An 18425-nucleotide genomic window follows, 5' to 3' on the forward strand; every position below is an offset into this window, starting at 1 on the left:
TTTCAAGGCCTGCCCCACTGCTTTCTGTCGCTCTGACTACGTCACAGTCACTGTTGCGCTGATTGGTCAGAGCGTTGGCCTATACGCACAGAGACAGTTTGAAAGACAGCGGTTTGTTCCTCCCCCACCCTTCAGAAATGTCTACGGATCGAGGCCAGACTAAATATTCACATTTAGTCTGGCTTGCCAGGCTAGGGAACTGTATGAACTTGTGGAAAAGGGGCATCATACGTCACCTTTAACAGCTATAATATATATCACTATCCATGCTGTAAAATTAATGCTATTTTCCTGAGAAATGCTGGCAAAAATGTATAAGATTTTTGATAATCTTATAAATAAATTTTATTTAAAAAAAAGATAAATGTTGACAAAAAAAATGCTACTATGTTTGTTGTTGTTGTTGTTGTGAACGAGCGAGTCGCCAGAGGTCCGTAACCAGGGTCCGTACCATAGGATACGGACCCGCTCGCCAGCCAATCAGAGCGCAGGATTTGATGGAAACTGCACCGCGAAAAAAATAAATAACACTTGTTTTCCATTCTCTCTGTTGCCGTTTGCCTGATGTGCCATCAGAATGTCATTTATTTCAACAAAATATTCAGTGTCTTGTTGGTCCTTCATTATCTATTTAAAATATGGTGTAATAATGCATGTTAATGCATATTAAATTATTTAAAGCTACCAAAATAGTTCTAGACATATCTGGTCATAGTGTCATACACTGTCTGTTCAAACATCATGTCGAAAATCCAGGAGGAACAGCTAATAATGAACTTCTTTTATCGAACTTATTTGATTTTCTGTTGACTTGTGTATTTGAGATTTTGTGGGTAAATGATACAAATGAGAGACACGTTCCTTTTTTCATCAACAAACCATGACCTCTATATTCTAGTGTACAGGGACACATCGATACTGACGCTGTCATCAGGTATCGTAGTCATTCTTATAGTCAGTCAGAAAAATGCTCCAAAACCAACATCATGCTGTGTGACATAAACCTAGTGGACACATGTACAATGTCATGCTAATGAACAAACGGCATGAAACAACAACGGCCTGGACGCATTTCAAAGCAAATCAGTCTGCGAACTTTGCTCTGTGAAAATATCAAGAAGAGAAACGACAGCATCTTCTAGGAATAAAAGTAACCTGATAAAAGTGTGAGAGCAGTTCACGTCTGCGAGCACTGAGACAGCTAGCTCTCAAGTCGAAGTGCAATTCACATCATATTCCGTTGTCCGTCGTCCATCCAGCGTCATCCACATTTCACAAAAATCGTTTCGTGTCTCAATTCTTCACCGATTTTTATTGTTTTTGGCAGGAAGGTAGGTCTGCCTGGGGTGCATATAGCTTCTACACAAATCTGCATAATTGCGATTAATAATGAAGATACGGAGTAATTAATCAATCCCTAACGAGCAGTTTCCACACAAATCACTTCTTCTCCCTCAATTCTTCACTGATTTTGATTCTTTCTGGCATGAAGGTCGGGGTACCTCATCTCATCTCATCATCTCTAGCTGCTTTATCCTGTTCTACAGGGTCGCAGGCAAGCTGGAGCCCATCCCAGCTGACTACGGGCGAAAGGCGGGGTACACCCTGGACAAGTCGCCAGGTCATCACAGGGCTGACACATAGACACAGAAAACCATTCACACTCACATTCACACCTACGGTCAATTTAGAGTCACCAGTTAATCTAACCTGCATGTCTTTGGACTGTGGGGGAAACCGGAGCACCCGGAGGAAACCCACGCGGACACGGGGAGAACATGCAAACTCCGCACAGAAAGGCCCTCGCCGGCCCCGAGGCTCGAACCCGGACCTTCTTGCTGTGAGGCGACAGCGCTAACCACTACACCACCGTGCCGCCCGGTCGGGGTACCTAGGGTACATAAAACTTCTACCCAGATTTGCTTAATTACGATTATTAATGAAGTTATGGACTAATTCAGCCTTAATGAGCATTTCAACAAAAATCGCTTGTTCTTGGTCAATTCCTCGCCGTTTTGGATTCTTTCTGGTAAATAGGTCGGTATTCCTAGGGTGGATATCGCTTCTATATATAGTTTGTATGTAGTGCATATAGCTTGCAACATTTATTGCGTAAGGTGGCCCACTTTAGATCATTCTAGATCATTCACTTTAGCTCATCTAGATTAGATGGGGCTGGAGTGAGCTACGCCATCATTGATGGTCTTGTTTAAAGACCACGCTTAGTGATACGGCTCTGCTCACGCACTTGCTCACACTCACTATTCAACAAAATAACATCACGACAAGTTCAGCACACGACTTCTGGTATCGTATGGAAGAGGACCAAAAAAATTACTCATATCAATGCAGTCCTACTATTACACTGACTCATGTATTTGGGATTTCATTTTAACACGAATACAAATACTGCTTGCGATTAATGAAACACAATGAAGGCCAGTTTGCATTAGTACAGAATACAGGATGCTTTCGCATTTTTACTTTCCTTATGGCTTTAACGTGGACCAGATGAGCCACGAGAGATGGAACAATGCCGCTTTAAAAATGACACACAATAGAAGCCGTTTGTCTGGAGTCTAAAGTCAGGCGTCTGGATTTGTTCGGAGGATAAAACGGAAAAGGAGGCACCGTTTCACTTTGCTGCTCTTTTTGTCTTTCACAGCCCACAACAGCGACACTTCATCTTTAAATGCACTTAGTCAGAAATTTCATGATTTCATTTAATGTCTGATGCTTGGAGTGTTCTTTTATGAAAAATACATTTTAGTTTCTTTCAATCCTGTTACCTGAACTCATTCACCTCAACGAAAAATTTCACATGTTCGACAGAAAGTTTCATCATAAGAATTTCTTGACTTTCACTGGAAGAAGAAAAAAATGAACCTTGAGTTATTTTTGTTATTTTCGGTGATCGTCTGATATTGACTGATGGAATTGTTTTGAGTTGAAGTTCAGCCCTGTTACCCAGATTAAAACATTTGTTGTGAAGAAATAAAGTCATAAAGAGAGCTGCAGAGACTAAATGGCATCGCATCACCCAGGAGGTAACAGAGAGCGGATGAAGTTGTGTCTAAGGCCGAATCCCATTTCACCCCTTGGACCAACCCCTTGGCCCTTCCCCTCCATTTTGCGCGTTCACGTGAAGGGGTAGGGGTATCCCAATCCCAGTTAACGCGGAGGGGTAGGGGAAGGGGTAGGGCTTCTGTACCCCTCCAAACGGAGATTTTCCTGGAGCTGACTCCGAACGAAGGGGTTTGAGTGATTTCCCACAATGCCATGCGGATTTCAGCGAGATTTCATGCGGATTTCAGAAAGATGGCGGTTTCCGCGGCGAAAGATTGTCATAAATGTATTTTCTCCATTATTTACGTGTTTTAAGTTGTTATCCAGAGGAAACACGCCGCTTGATTCGCTTTCGAGCTGAGAATGAGCAGCGATTTCTGAAATCCAAGCTGCTGCTAAAAAGCTTTGGGAGTGAGTATTGTTTTCGGTTGCTTGACTGCGTACGTTTTGTTCTGTTATTCTCGCTTTTATTGTTTACATGAGTGTTCTGACACCTCATTCTGTCGGCTGTGGTGCACGAAGCGCCAAAGATATCCCATTCAGTGGTGTTAGTTAACAAATCACACCCTGCCAGCAAAGATCTCTGGCTCTGACTGTAGCGGCTGGTCGCAGCCAATGACGCATTTGGTCGCGTTTTGCTAACGTAAACGCTGACGGAGGTACGCGATGACGTATGCGATCGTTGAAGGGCTATCCCAATACGTAAGGGTTGAATTTCAAGCCCTATCCCTTGTAGCTCAGTTTCAAGGGGAAGGGCCAAGGGGAAGGGGGAGGGGAAGGGGGAGGGGTAGAAATTAGAATTGGGATTGGGCCTTAATTTTGTTCTGTTTTACTTTTCTGTCTGTTTGGTGAAAAACAGAGTCCAGGTTGCGAATCAATGCTGTAAACATAAAGCTACACCTGCGCTCTGATTACGAAATAAGCCGTGAACTGATCCGGCTCATCTGCAAGGTTTCAGAGAGACCTCGAAATCCAGCATGGTTTCATGGAAAGAGGACATTTCAAAGACAGAACTCATCTCTCATCACTCTGTGTGCTTGCTGTCGCCATGGACACACATCGTGACTACAGCTCGTCCATTTCAACTCAACGCACCTCAGGAACTCACTCAACTCAGCATCCCAATGACTCTCTGTTCTGACTGAGCACTGCGTATTCCCCTGACCTGCTCTGGCTCTTCGGATTATACAGCGGGATAGTGCGAGTGCAAGAGACGCGATTTTGTCACAGAGGTGCTTTCAAAGTGGAACAATCTGGTCACACGAGTCTGGTTCATGAGTGAAGTCTGGTTATGAGGAGATGCTGAAGAGAAAATGTTTTTCCGATGTTGAAATCTAGCTAAAAAATAACGACGTGTGTATTCACCAGTACGTCATGTGATGTCATACTTTAACCATGGCTACATACAGTCAAGTCACATAAGCAGCTCATATTCTCTCGATTTCCATCAATCAACCTCCTCATCACCTTCTTCAGCATCCTCACCATCATCCAAAAACAAGCAGGAAATTGTACTGCTTCAAAACGTGTCTAATCTGAACGTAAAACAACACTGGTTAAAAAATTACAGACGTGCAGGAGGAGGAGGAAGAGGGTACTATTCCAAGAAAAAATTCAGAATTTCTGAGATTATAGTCATAAATTTATGAGGAAAAAAACCTCAGATATTCTCTGAGATTAATGTCAATCTCAGGGAATTATAAAGATTAATTAATATCTTAATCTCAGAGATTACAAAATCAAGTTTGCAAGAAAAAACTCAGAATTCCTGAGATTAAAGTCATAAATTTACGAGGAAAAAAACTCGGACATTCTCTGACATCAATGTCATAATCTCAGAGAATTATAAAGATTAATTAATATCATAATCTCAGAGATTACAAAACCAAGTTTACAAGAAAAAACTCAGAATTTACAAGATTAAAGTCATAAATTTACAAAAAAAATCAGATACTCTCTGAGATTAATGTCCTAATCTCAAATAATTATAAAGGTTAATTAATATTGTAATCTCAGAGATTACAAAACCAAATTTGCAAGAAAAAAACTCGGAATTTCCGAGATTAAAGCCATAAATTTACAAAAAAAACTCAGATATTCTCTGAGATTAATGTCATAATCTCAGGGAATTATAAAGACAAATTAATATTGTAATCTCAGAGATTGTTAAGTTAAATTTGCAAGAAAAAACTTGAACATTCTCTGACATTGTAACACCAATAATTTACAAGAAAAACTCAGAAATTCTCTGAATTTTTTTCTCACAAATTAACAGATAGAAAAGAAGGAAAATCAGAAAATGTGAGTTTTCTCTCATAAATTTATGACTGATGAATCTCGGAAATTCAGAGGGTTTTTTTTTTTCTCAGGAAGATTTCCCCTAGATATATATTATATATATACTCCTGTGGGTTCACCACCCACAGAGGTAGCAGTAGGGGTTTGGTGCAGTGTGGATTGGGTGGCAGTCAAAGGCAGGGGCCTCGACGACCTGATCCCCGGACACAGCGGCTGGCTGTTGGGACATGGAATGTCACTTCGCTGGGGGGGAAAGAGCCTGAGCTTGTGCAGGAGGTTGAGAGGTACCGGCTAGAGATAGTCGGGCTCACCTCCATGCACAGCTTGGGCTCTGGAACCCAGCTCCTCGAGAGGGGCTGGACTTTCCACTTCTCTGGAGTCGCCCGTGGTGAGCGGCGGTGGGCTGGTGTGGGCTTGCTTATAGCTCCCCAGCTCAGCCGCCATGTGTTGGAGTTTACCCCAGTGAACGAGAGGGTCGCCTCTCTGCGCCTTCGGATTGGGGAGAGGGCTCTTGCTGTTGTTTGTGCCTACGGGCCAAATAGCAGTATAGAGTATCCGGCCTTCTTGGAGTCCCTGGGAGAGGTACTGAGGGGTGCTCAGACTGGGGACTCCATTGTGCTACTGGGGGACTTCAATGCTCACGTGAGCGACGACAGTGACACCTGGAGGGGCGTGGTTGGGAGGAACGGCCTCCCCGATCTGAACCCGAGTGGTGTTTTGTTATTGGACTTCTGTGCTAGTCACGGTTTGTCCATAACGAACACCATGTTCGAGCATAGGGGTGTCCATAAGTGCACGTGGCACCAGGACACCTTAGGTCGGAGGTCGATGATCGACTTTGTAGTCGTTTCATCTGATCTCCGGCCCTATGTCTTGGACACTCGGGTGAAGAGAGGGGCTGAGCTGTCAACTGATCACCACCTGGTGGTGAGTTGGATCCGCTGGCAGAGGAGGAAGCTGGACAGACCTGGCAGGCCCAAACGTATGGTGAGGGTTTGCTGGGAACGTCTGGCCGAGCACTCTGTTGGGGAGGTCTTTAACTCCCACCTCCGGGAGAGCTTTTCCCAGCTTCCGAGGGAGGCGGGGGACATTGAGTCTGAGTGAACCATGTTCTCTAACTCCATTGTGGACGCAGCTGTTCGGAGCTGTGGCCGCAAGGTCTCCGGTGCCTGTCGTGGCGGCAATCCCCGAACCCGGTGGTGGACACCGGAAGTAAGTGATGCCGTCAAGCTGAAGAAGGAGTCCTATCAGGCCATGTTGACCTCCGGGACTCCTGAGGCAGCCGATGGGTATCGGCAGGCCAGGCGTGCTGCAGCTCAGGCAGTTGCGGAGGCAAAAACTCGGAACTGGGAGGAGTTCGGGGAGGCCATGGAGAAGGACTATCGGTCGGCCTCGAAGAAATTATGGCAAACCATCCGGCGCCTCAGGAGGGGGAAGCAGTACTCTGCCAACACTGTTTACAGTGCGGGTGGAGAGCTGTTGACCTCGACTGGGGACATTGTCGGGCGGTGGAAGGAATACTTTGAGGATCTCCTCAATCCCACTGTCATGTCTTCCACTGAGGAGACTGAGGCTGATGACTCAGAGGTGGACTCGTCCATTACCCAAGCCGAAGTCACTGAGGTGGTTTGCAAGCTCCTCGGTGGCAAGGCACCGGGGGTGGATGAGATCCGCCCTGAGTATCTCAAGTCTCTGGATCTTGTGGGGCTGTCTTGGTTGACACGCCTCTGCAACATCGCGTGGCGGTCGGGGACAGTGCCTCTGGAGTGGCAGACTGGGGTGGTGGTCCCTCTTTTTAAGAAAGGGGACCGGAGAGTGTGCTCCAATTATAGGGGAATCACACTTCTCAGCCTCCCAGGGAAAGTTTACTCCAGGGTACTGGAGAGGAGAATTCGACCAATAGTCGAACCTCGGATCCAGGAGGAACAATGCGGTTTTCGTCCTGGTCGCGGAACACTGGACCAGCTCTATACCCTTCATAGGGTGCTCGAGGGTTCATGGGAGTTTGCCCAACCAGTCCACATGTGCTTTGTGGATCTGGAGAAGGCATTCGACCGTCTCCCCCGTGGTATTCTGTGGGGGGGTGCTTCGGGAGTATGGGGTTCGGGGCTCTTTGCTAAGGGCTGTCCGGTCCCTGTACGAATGGAGCAGGAGTCTGGTTCGCATTGCCGGCAGTAAGTCAGACCTGTTCCCAGTGCATGTTGGACTCCGGCAGGGCTGCCCTTTGTCACCGGTTCTGTTCATAATTTTTATGGACAGAATTTCTAGGCATAGCCAGGGGCCGGAAGGAATCCTGTTTGGGAACCACAGGATTTCATCTCTGCTTTTTGCGGATGATGTTGTCCTGTTGGCTTCTTCAAACCAGAACCTTCAGCATGCACTGGGGCGGTTTGCAGTCAAGTGTGAAGCGGCTGGGATGAGAATCAGCACCTTCAAGTCCGAGGCCATGGTTCTCGACCGGAAAAGGGTGGCTTGCCCTCTCCAGGTTGGTGGAGAAGTCCTGCCTCAAGTGGAGGAGTTTAAGTATCTCGGGATCTTGTTCACGAGTGAGGGAAGGATGGAGCGTGAGATCGACAGGCGGATCGGTGCAGCCTCCGCAGTGATGCGGTCGCTTTACCGGTCCGTCGTGGTGAAGAAGGAGCTGAGCCAAAAGGCGAAGCTCTCAATTTACCGGTCGATCTACGTTCCGACTCTCACCTATGGTCATGAGCTTTGGGTAATGACAGAAAGAACAAGATCGCAGATATCGCGGATACAAGCGGCTGAAATGAGTTTCCTTCGCATGGTGGCTGGGTGCTCCCTTAGAGATAGGGTGAGAAGCACAGTCACTCGGGAGGAGCTCGGAGTAGAGCCGCTGCTCCTCCACATCGAGAGGAACCAGCTGAGGTGGCTCGGGCATCTTTTTCGGATGCCTCCTGGATGCCTCCCTGGGGAGGTGTTCCAGGCATGTCCCCCCGGGAGGAGGCCCCGGGGAAGACCCAGGACACGCTGGAGGGACTATGTCTCTCGGCTGGCCTGGGAACGCCTCGGTGTTCTTCCCGAGGAGCTGGCCGAGGTGTCTGGGGAAAGGGAAGTTTGGGCTTCCATGCTTAGACTGCTGCCTCCGCGACCTGGTCCCGGATAAGTGGAAGAAGACGAGATATATTATATATATATAATGGTCCTAATACGTCATCGTATACAATGAGACTTAGTTTGGAATTTAATTAATTTTACGAACCCCACACACAAAAAAAAAACAGCCAGTCTGCTCCAGTCACTGATGCACAGGAATATCATACAACTTTGCATGAATTTTAGTGACACGCCCACAAAATGGACAAAAGAAAGTTTTTGCTTAATTGCGATGTGAAAATAGCATCTTATAACAACACATCCTTCATATTTACTAAATAGCACTGGTTAAATAGTAAATGACCTACTGTTGGCATCTGATCAGGGCTGTGTCTCCCTGCTTGCACTGCTTGACCTTAGCGTAGCCTTTGATACCATCTCGTAGTTCATATCTTTGAAGATAATTGTATAATAAAATGGGATCTAAACAGGTTAACGTTCAGCAATATTGCACTTTATCATAATTGTTCGTCCAAATGTGTCAGTAGGTGATTAATACCTTCCTCTTTCTCATAACTACACACCGTTCCGAGGAATATCACTGAATCAGGTGCAGAATAATACATTTCAAGCTTTATAATCAATAACCAAATGATAAGCTGGAATACCAAATATGCTTTATCGTCACCGCAGCTATTTGCATTATAAACAAAGACACACAAAAGGCCTGCTCATGTTTGGGGATTCTGCTGATGGCAGGTGTGTGTGCACAGGTGGGGGTGGAAATAAAGGATGGAGGAAATGTGACTGGGACTGAAAGGACGTTTTGTACCACTTTTATTTCTCCTTATTGCTCTAAGACCAAACTGACGACGGTATATTCAAATCTTGGTGATACAAACAGGATAAAGATTTTAAGTGCTTTAACGACTCGGGTTATTAGTCATTCGGGAACTTCGGTGATATTAATAGGAAAGGTGTGTGTTTACAAGAGAGAGGAGAGCGTTAATCCTGACTCAAAAAAGCCTGATACGTTACATTTTGTCGGAAATGACATCATAAGAAAAGATATGAACACTAACTCCACCCCTAATACTAAACTTAATCATTTTAGGCCCTGGATTATACAGTTATTTATCTTAAAACGTCTTTAAAATGATTTGTTTATAGTAGTAAAAATATTCTGATACCTCTGAGATTCTGGAGTTCATTACTTTTTAGAAATCCATTCGCTAAAAGCTACAGTCCAGAACTGATTCGGGTAGAACGTTGTAGATAATGTTATACAATAATATACAGCGTAGTAGTTAGCTATTGTGCTTTAATACAGACACAAATGAGTATAGAGTCATCGTCATTATCCTTTTTGAAGAATGCGTCTATCATCACATCATGTGTTTGTAGTCAAGCAAAAAAATCAGCAGCTTGTTGCCAGTGTTTCAACGACGAGTTGCGAGATTTTCTCTTCAATTCACACGTAAAAGATATTCACGCTTTTATGTCATACAACGGCTTTGAGCTTGATTTTTTCACTGGTTCAACAAACCTGAATATTCCTGATTCAGAAAATGCCATATGTCATGAGTGATATCCAGGAAATCGTTAATCTGTGTGGCGAAAGCTGATGTGTGTGGTGCAGCAGGTGGTGGGATTCAGGAAACAAGTAGCTTGAAAGTCAGTTTGTTTAAAAACGCAAATTGAAAATTTTTAAAATATAAAAGTCAATAATGAGGAGGGTTTTATCTTTCTCTGGTTGTTGAATGAGACAAGAAAGCAATTCAGATGACTTCCTGTGTACTGAACCTACTAATCCGCTGAGTAAACGAATAATAAGAGCTAATAGCCTGGACACGTAATCTGCTTATCCCTGGTGCCCAGGCTACTGATTTATTCCCCGTGTTTCACGCACGCTTAGTTCTGTAAATTGCTACGAAATTCCTCTGTGAGTCGGTGCTGGAATCAACCCAGCAGTACGGTTTAAAATTATTGAAGGAATCGACGGACGTGTTTAACAGCACTGAGACAGTTTGCTGTATCTAAAGTGCTACTCTGACTCTGGTGCTACTTTTAAATGCTTGACATTTTCTCGAGGTTTTGGTGACCCTGCGGCAAGCACAAGCTCTCGTTACGGCACAGACGGTGTTCGTCTGGATGCAGTTTATTTCGCCCACAGGAACAGCATCTCCTCGCAGCCACTTTGCAGCAAAACGAGAGGCGTCTACTGCTTTGGCTATTCTTGCCCTCAGGACCTGCCTGATTCATCTTAATGCTCTACTTCTGCTTGGAGCTTCTGTGCTTCTGACTCCCCTGCTCCAGCTCCGAAAGATTTAACATCCCCAAAATAGCTTTAATGAATAATTTCACCTGGATACTGTTGATTTGGACTGAAGAGCTGCTGCTGTTATCATAAAGACCTCAGCGCTCATCAGTGCCACCTCTGGTTTGGTCATTAGGGATCTAAATCGACATGTGGATTTCGGGAAAGCTGCACAATGTTAAAATCAAACTATATTAAATTGCTCCAACAGTCTTCAAAGCACCGTGCAATGTGTGGGCATGAAATTGACTCTCTACCAATTTACTTGTGTTACCTGAAAATGGAGCATACGTTCAAAAGGTCACATCAAGGTCAAAGGTATGAGCAAGATCACACTGATATTTGATGGAGGTAAAAGAGATTGGTAGGCTGAAAAAGAAAAATGTCAATGTGTCCAATTCTCAAGCTCATATTGATTGTTATATTAGAACTAACTTAGTATATGGTATATATGGTATATATTTATTTATGGGGATAGTTTATATCTTCATATTTACAGGGATAGGTATGTAGTAGATATTTATTTTTGTAATTATATATTTATATAGATATTTATGAAGTGTATATATGGTAAATAGTATATATATATTTTTTTGTAATTATATATTTATATGGATATTTATGAAGTGTATATGTGGTATATAGTATATTTTTTTGTAATTATATATTTATATAGATATTTATGAAGTGTATATGTGGTATATAGTATATTTTTTGTAATTATATATTTATATAGATATTTATGAAGTGTATATATGGTATATAGTATATATATATTTTTTTGTAATTATATATTTATATAGATATTTATGTAGTGTATATATGGTATGTAGTATATATTTTTGTAATTAAATATTCATATAGATATTTATGAAGTGTGTATATATATATATGGTATGTAGTATATATTTTTGTAATTATATATTCATATAGATATTTATGAAGTGTGTATATATATATGGTATGTAGTATATATTTTTGTAATTATATATTTACATAGATATTCATGAAGTGTATATATGGTATATATTTTTATAGGTGTATTAATGTAGTTTGGATTTCGGGGTAGTTAAAAAGGGGTGGGAAATTAAAAAAGTATTGTACTTCTTCCCACTCCTTTTTCGAACAATGTGCGGTGTACTGTAATGTCTTAGCTCTTTATGTTATTTTATTTAGTTATTTTTTGTCACTTTCTCGTTGTCTTTCTTTTGTATGTACAAATAGTTACATACATTTTTTTTATACATGTTCAAAATAAATAAATAAATAAACCAAAATGGCGCCATTTTGGCAAACAATGTCCTCATTTTCATTAAATCTGCATAACAGATATGACACAGCACTAAACCATACCTCTAAAACAACAAGGTTCTGTTTTGGATCATATCCATCTAATGTAGTTACCTACAAATCCAATCCAACAGACCTGATCTACCACTCGTGATCACATCTCCAGACGTAACCCAGAGCAAACCCAGAGTATGCCAGAATTAGCTTTGATAAACAGCCGACTGGATGAGCGTCACGTGATTTCCAGGATCCGTCTGGAAGAAGCAATACATCCACCAAAGCACTTTCTGCTTGTGAGGAACTTAAAACTGCTTTCTACAACCATTTTGATGGCTCCTTAGGGGGGTTCCTCTCAAGGTTACATGGTCAAGATAAGCGCAGCACGGACAAAATGCACAGCAAGAAATCTCACCAAAATGAACATGAGAGCTGAGATTATTAATGAATCATCTCAAAAAGGGGTTCCGTGAACAAGAAGAGCACAAGCAGGCAGATGAAGCTGCTGAACATCTGGACGGTTCTGTTCGCTAAGAGCCCATTAGATCAATGTTTGGAACAAGTGTTAAGTAGGAGCATGTGTAATGTGATTCAGGGTTCATATGTTGGGAAAATGAGCATTGCTTCTAAATTGGGTAATGAACATTATGTCTTGCTTGTTCTGAAAACTGTACAATTAAAATCAAGGGTGCTGAGAACACGAGTTTGGAATAAGTTTCTGGGGTGAAAAAGCAAAACCGCTAGTTAGAAAATAGTCCGAGCTGTTCTTATTTTAAAGCAAATGATCTAAATTAAGTCAAATCCACTTCCGCAAACATGGGCTAAGGCAAACAAAGGGAACGTGGAAGACCACACAGTGTATCTGTGACCTACAGAACTATTTCTGCTGCTTTCGGAACTGTACGTCATCACATGGCATGAAACAAGAATATATAGAACATAGTTATGGTACATTTTTATTTCCATATTTGATAATATACTTAAATCTCCTGAAATTGATTTGATCATGAAAGTGATTGATTGTTTTGGGGGGTTTTCCACTCAAATACAGTTCAGAAATCTGGGATATCAAGACAACACGAGAGAAACCTCAGTGAGGTCAAATTATTAAAATGACTTGTGTTTATATAACTGTTCATGGGGGAAGCCATGGCCTAATGGTTAGAGAAAAAACTGTGGGACCAAAAGGTTGCTGGTTTGATTCCCTGGACCAGCAGAAATGGCTGAAGTGCCTTTCAGCAAGACACCTAACCCCCAACTACTCCCCAGGCTGCTCTGGGTGTATTGTACATCACTCTGGATAAAAACGTTTGCTAAATGCCCATAATGTAATGTACTGTCACGTACTACCAACATTTCTTGGACTAGTCTGAGGTCTTCATTTTGTGTGGTTTTTGAGACGTAGTTGGTTTGGAAATGTTTTGCTCAGACCTTGAAACCCTGGCAACCACCACACAGATCCCGCAGAAGAAAACAGATCCCAGTAAAATCTTATCTGAATTCTCTAACAAAGACATCAGATTAAGATCATTGATGAAGGTCCTCTAAACAAAGTCAAAGTCCTTCCCCGTGCCAGGACCTGGTCTTCCCAAGCAGTCCAAGTACTAGCCAGTCCCTTAAGGCACATTGGGTGGCGCCAGTCTCCGTTTCTATAGCCCTTAGCCTCTCGCCTATTACATAACTGGGGTTACAGTGGGTGGCTAGTCCTCTGGTAACTGCGACAGTTCAACTCCCTACTCAAATTTGTATTGCAGCACCTTGCCACACTCAAAAAAACCAACATGGGTGTCTGTTACATGAACCTAAGTCCAACATGTCACGGTTGACATTTAGGTCACTCAACAAAATTGTTTCTGGCTAAGTTAACGCATTTTACTTGGGTGGAAATACTTTCCATAATTTTATTACGTTCACTGAGCGAGTTATTTTTTTGAGTGCAGATGGTAGTAGGTCTTTGGTATGACCTGATTGCAAGTAGAACTCACAATCTCCTGGTCAAAAGGCAAACATGCTAACCACTAGGCCAACTTGCAGTCCTCCAACCATAAACCTGCAACTAAATAAAATAACTATTTTACATCCTGCTTTGCGTCATCAATCAGCGTGATCAGGAAATCCTCTCCTGCAGAAAACAGGCTCTACAAAGGCTGTTAGTTTGAGTTGAGAAGGACATTTTTTATGCTCATTAGCATGTTTTGTTTGCATTTTGCCATCGCCACTAGCATATTTGTAGTAACCCATGAGTTTGACATCCTCATATTGGTGGATTTTAATCCGTAGCAGAGTTCAGACCCTGAGATTTGGCTGGGTTTGGTCTCAGTGGCACTAAATTGGCCGTTATGCAAAAATGAAGAAATCACAAATCAAAGAATCTTTCATTCAGTGTAAACCTGGCTTAAGATGGACACTGTGTATCTTCAAGATAGTATTTTGATGTTACATTTACGCTGGGAATGAAATCATCAGAAACAAGGTTGCTAATGGAAGTAACTAGCCGATATAATTGGTTATGGGAAACCATGAGCTTATCATTTGAGTGAAATCAGTGCACTAATATGTGCAATCCCATTATCATCACCAGATGTTATTTCAGCATGAGGTGACGTTAACCATGAACTCATCTCATCTCATTATCTGTAGCCGCTTTATCCTGTTCTACAGGGTCGCAGGCAAGCTGGAGCCTATCCCAGCTGACTACGGGTGAAAGGTGGGGTACACCCTGGACAAGTCGCCAGGTCATCACAGGGCTGACACGTAGACACAGACAACCATTCACACTCACATTCACACCTACGCTCAATTTAGAGTCACCAGTTAACCTAACCTGCATGTCTTTGGACTGTGGGGGAAACCGGAGCACCCGGAGGAAACCCACGCGGACACGGGGAGAACATGCAAACTCCACACAGAAAGGCCCTCGCCGGCCACGGGGCTCGAACCCGGACCTTCTTGCTGTGAGGCGACAGCGCTAACCACTACACCACCGTGCCGCCCCAACCATGAACTCATTCACTGTTATTCACATGCACTGCATTCAGTAAGTGCACTGCCACTTCAGCAGAAGACACAGCCATTGGTACGTTCTTCATCCTCCATCCACCAATCTGCCAATGAATCATGACTGCATCCCGACTCCATCTCTACAGCTCCACCTCAACAGCTCCACTCCATCTCTACAGCCCTACATCTCCACAGCTCTACATCTCCACTCCATTTCTACAGCCCTACATCTCCACTCCATCGATACAGCTTTATATGTCCATTCCATCTCCACAGCTCCACTCCATCTCTACAGATTTATGTCTCCACTCCATCTCTACAGCTCCACTCCATCTCTACAGCTCCACTCCATCTCTACAGCTCCACATCTCCACTCCATCTCTACAACTTTATATCTCCACTCCATCTCCACAGCTCCACATCTCCACTCAGTCTCTACAGATTTATGTCTCCACTCCATCTCTACAGCTCCACATCTCCACTCCATCTCTACAGCTCCACTCCATCTCTACAGCTCCACATCTCCACTCCGTCTCTACAGCTCCACATCTCCACTCCGTCTCTACAGCTCCACATCTCCACTCCGTCTCTACAGCTCCACATCTCCACTCCGTCTCTACAGCTCCACATCTCCACTCCGTCTCTACAGCTCCACATCTCCACTCCGTCTCTACAGCTCCACATCTCCACTCCGTCTCTACAGCTCCACATCTCCACTCCGTCTCTACAGCTCCACATCTCCACTCCGTCTCTACAGCTCCACATATCTACTCCGTCTCTACAGCTCCACATATCCACTCCATCTCTACAACTCCACATATCCACTCCATTTCTACAGCTCAACATCTCCACTCTATCTCTACAGCTCCACATCTTCACTCCATCTCTACAGCTCCACATCTCCACACCGTCTCTACAGATTTATATCTCCACTCCGTCTCTACAGCTCCACATCTCCACTCCATCTCTACAGATCCACATCTCCACTCCATCTCTACAGCTCCACATCTCCACTCCATCTCTACAGATTTATATCTCCACTCCGTCTCTACAGCTCCACATCTCCACTCCATCTCTACAGCTCCACTCCATCTCTACAGCTCCACATCTCCACTCCATCTCTACAGATTTATATCTCCACTCCGTCTCTACAGCTCCACATCTCCACTCCATCTCTACAGCTCCACTCCATCTCTACAGCTCCACATCTCCACTCCATCTCTACAGCTCCACTCCATCTCTACAGCTCCACATCTCCACTCCATCTGTACAGCTCCACATCTCCACTCCATCTCTACAGCTCCACTCCATCTCTACAGTTCCATATATCCACTCCATCTCTACAGCTCCACATCTCCACTCCATCTGTACAGCTCCACATCTCCACTCCATCTCTACAGCTCCACTCCATCTCTACAGTTCCATATATCCACTCCATCTCTACAGCTCCACATCTCCACTCCATCTCTACATCTCCACTCCATCTCTACAGCATCTCTGCATCTCCACTCCAGCTCTACATCTCCACCTCTACATCTCCACTCCATCTCTACAGCTCCACTCCATTTCTTCAGCCCTACTTCTCCACTCCACCTCCACAGCTCCATTCCATCTCTACATCTCCACCTCAACAGCTCCACTCCATCTCAACAGCCCTACATCTCCACTCCATCTCTTCAGCCTGACTTCTCCATTCCATCTCTACAGCTCCACTCCATCTCTACATCTCCATTTCTACAGCTCCACTCCATCTCTACATCTCCATTTCTACAGCTCTACTCCATCTCTACAGCCCTACTTCTCCACTCCATCTCTACATATCCAATCCATCTCTAGAAGTCATTTGTCTTTTGGCTGCACAACTGCAAACCAAAATGGCCAACATTTTTTAAAATGCATCTATGATGGAAAGCAATCAATCCGTCCATCCATCTTCTTCATCATCTTCTTCTTCTGCTGCTGCTGCAAGGTCATTGCTCGCGTCATGACGACCAACCAAAAAAAAAAAAAAAAGACGCATTTTCCAGCATGACACACACAAATCCAGTCCTAATGGCGCGTTATAACCACAGACGCACAACAGAGCAGCAGTTCGGGAGGTTTTCAGCTCGACATTTTGCCCCAGTGTGAAGGTGAGGGAAGGGGCGAGGCTCAGGCTTCTCTCCAATTAATGCCATAAAACAACCTGTTTCGTTTATTACTCAATCAGAAAGGTGTGTAAACAAGAACACAAGGATGATATCATGCTCAGAAATGAAATGCAGTTAGGAGGAAATGGATCAGTTACACAAGCAGAATTATTCTTCATCTTCTGGATCATCACTGTTATTATTGTTGTTATGATTATTATTAAGAGACCTTTTTTGTTTTGTTTTGTTTCAAAATCAAATCAAGAGCTTTCCTCTACTTCTGCTCTTATTTCTAGAGTAGAATTGTATTGTTTAATAATAAATGCAGTAATATAGCCTCCACTGTCCTGTCCTGTCCTGCTCATTACCCATCCTCTGATTAACACTTACCTGGATTTTTGATGTCCTTTTGCTTATGTCTTCGTGTTAATGTCTCCTTGAGGATTGATTTATTTGGGAATGGAGTGTTTGCCTGTAAATGTGTGCTGTGTGTTTAATGCCTCGGTTTCCCGGTGTAACAGGAGAAGCGCGCTCCCCTACTCCAGCGCCACTTCCCTCCTCCCTCCTCTAGTCCAGCGTAGGACTGTACCATTCTGACACAGAAGCGGGGGGACAACGACGCAAAGGCGCAGTCAGTGTTCATCCATTCCTTTTACATGAGGAGTTATTATCATGATTAAATCCTACATGTCTAATAATTCTACACGGTTCTCATGTGTTGGAGTGAATTTTGATTTTTATGACTGAGCGCTGTTCCAGCCTGAGTGAGTGATGTGTTATGGGGTTATAATAATAATAATAATAATAATAATAACAACAACATGCCGCCATGGTGACGTGCTGCACTCGGTGGCGGAGGTGAGTATCGTGGCATCGTTCCAACATGCCACCATAGCGTGCAGTGTGTGTTTGTGGACGTCACCACACCAGTGTCCCCAGTGTGCACACGGCTGATGCGCCGTGCCCAGTGCGCGTGTTGCTGATGATGGCGTGTGATGCAGGGCTTCGGCGTCGCGGCTCATCTCATGTCCACTGCACATCACAATCCCCTCCGGACACACTGCTGGAGGAGAGGCTGGGTTCGGGTGATTCACAGGAGCTACATGAGAGAGAGAGAGAGAGAGAGAGAGAGAGAGAGAGAGAGAGTTTTAAAAAATGTCAGTATCTTCTGATAACATGCGCCTTATTTGCATGATGCAGGTGATGGATTGTGATGAAGAGAGAAAATGCAGATGATAATGAGGCTGATAATTATTTAAGGCGAGCACTGTGGA

The 18425-nt window shown here is 43.8% G+C and overlaps 1 protein-coding gene across 1 annotated transcript in view; it reads right to left on the reverse strand.

Moving 5' to 3' along the window:
* Positions 1-17675, reverse strand: part of sv2a (synaptic vesicle glycoprotein 2A) — a 74956-nt gene extending 57281 nt beyond the window's left edge. The window contains exon 1 of the mRNA XM_060900413.1: positions 17542-17675. The gene's annotated coding sequence lies outside the window, so the exon portion shown is untranslated. The remainder of the gene's footprint in view (positions 1-17541) is intronic.
* Positions 17676-18425: the final 750 nt, after the last annotated feature.

Source organism: Neoarius graeffei, chromosome 19 (genome assembly GCF_027579695.1).
Source record: "Neoarius graeffei isolate fNeoGra1 chromosome 19, fNeoGra1.pri, whole genome shotgun sequence".
NCBI classification, from domain to species: Eukaryota; Metazoa; Chordata; class Actinopteri; order Siluriformes; family Ariidae; genus Neoarius; species Neoarius graeffei.